The sequence below is a fragment of the Frankliniella occidentalis genome, unplaced genomic scaffold (genome assembly GCF_000697945.3).
Source record: "Frankliniella occidentalis isolate FOCC.00 unplaced genomic scaffold, Focc_3.1 Scaffold17, whole genome shotgun sequence".
Classification (NCBI taxonomy): domain Eukaryota; kingdom Metazoa; phylum Arthropoda; class Insecta; order Thysanoptera; family Thripidae; genus Frankliniella; species Frankliniella occidentalis.
In genome coordinates, this window is record NW_026267147.1 from 3,079,131 (window position 1) to 3,080,792 (window position 1,662).

Sequence of the window (1,662 nt, forward strand, 5' to 3'; positions counted from 1 at the left end):
GACACCCCCTACATACCGGAGGAGGCAGTGGCGAGACAAGAGCGACCAACCACCAACTACCGGCAGTGGCTAACGCGATCTACCACCTGACACCCTCTACATACCGGAAGGAGACATTGTGGTGTAGTGGCGACCAGCTGCCGTCAGTTGTCTTCCGCTTTGTGGCGGCGTGTTTACTGTCCAATCTCCCCTCCTTGTTGGGTACATAGTACGCCAGTACGCCAGTACGCGCAAGGATCGTTGGCCGGCCCCTTCCTTCCCTGCGGGCCCCTTGCCCCCCTGCCCGCCCCGCGTTACCCTTGCGGTAGGTCAGGTCGCCCCGCCCGTGACCGGGGCCCCGGGGCGCGGCGCAGGGGCGGCGACGGGGCGGGTCCCCGGGGTCTCGCTCTGGCCTCGTCACGCGGCACCGCTTTCCCCTTCGATACACGACCCGCAGGGCGTGGCGACACCTCGCTGGACACGCTCCGGTGCGCTACGCGAACGGCCAGTCGAACCAAACTGCTCGTGAGTCTGACAGAGTGGGGCTGCACAATGTAGTCCCTCCAAATCAGAAATGAATGAGCAAACGTGGGCACAGACTAGTGCATGGGCACGTAGCGACAGCTTATCACCCCTTCGCTACCCCACCTCCGCCTGCGCCCCACCCACCCTTCCGGTCTCAAGCGCTACCGGACACCACTGGCCGATCTTCCGATCGGCGGTTAAACCTGCCTTTGGCCGCCACGCCACCCGACTGGGAGCGCTGCCATCATCGTTGGCGCGAAAGCTTGAATTTGGAACTTTTCCGCGACGACAGGAAGAGTCTTCTTGACGGCCCCCATGTAAAACATTTAGAACGTCTGCGACACTTCATCCAAAACCCACAACTATCAATTCCTGGAGGGAGGGAGGGGGGTGGGGAGATGCCTGGTTGCTCAAAGTAACCGAATACCTTAAGATTTTTTATTCAGTTTCATTAGCGATATGAGAGTCGGCATTACATTATTAACCGACTGTGGACTCTGTGCACGGCCCTCGGCCCTCGCCCTCCCTCCCTTGCCGGGTCGCGGCCCGGCCCGCCCAGCTGATCGACCCCCTGCCCCTCTCCCCACCCACTGCCGGCTTGTGGCGCTCTCTCTAGGGAGGCGCAGCAACCTGAATGGCGGCCAGCGCCGCCAACCGCGCGGGCATTCCCCTGGGCCGGCCTCCTCCACGCGCGGGAAATTCGAAATGCTCGGCACGTAGTCGGCGTGGCACTGCCCCGTGAGTAGGCACAGCATGGCGACCTTGGATCCGCACCTGAGCTGACTGAGCGGCTCGGCGCGGCCACGAGCGCCGCCTGGGCGTCGGGCAGCCCAACGCACAGAGGAGGCTCGCCGGGCTGCGTGGCGAGACACGCGAGAGACCGACAGGGCGAGCGGGGCGGGGTACCGGAGGGCGGGGGAGTGGTAGAGAAGAACGAAGTGTTTTCAGATGATGAGTAAGTTTGGTTAGCGCCCAGCTAAGCTCGAAGCCCGCTCATAAGCCCCACGCAAACAGGCTCCACGGCCCGCCACGCCGAGCCGAACGCCGCGAAGGAGCAGTGGAGTGTACAGCGCCACCGTTGGCAAGCGTTCTTTGTTTTGGGTCGAAGGGAGGAGAGAAGGGGAGAGGAGACGGTGGCTAGGGCGTGGCGGGGTGGGG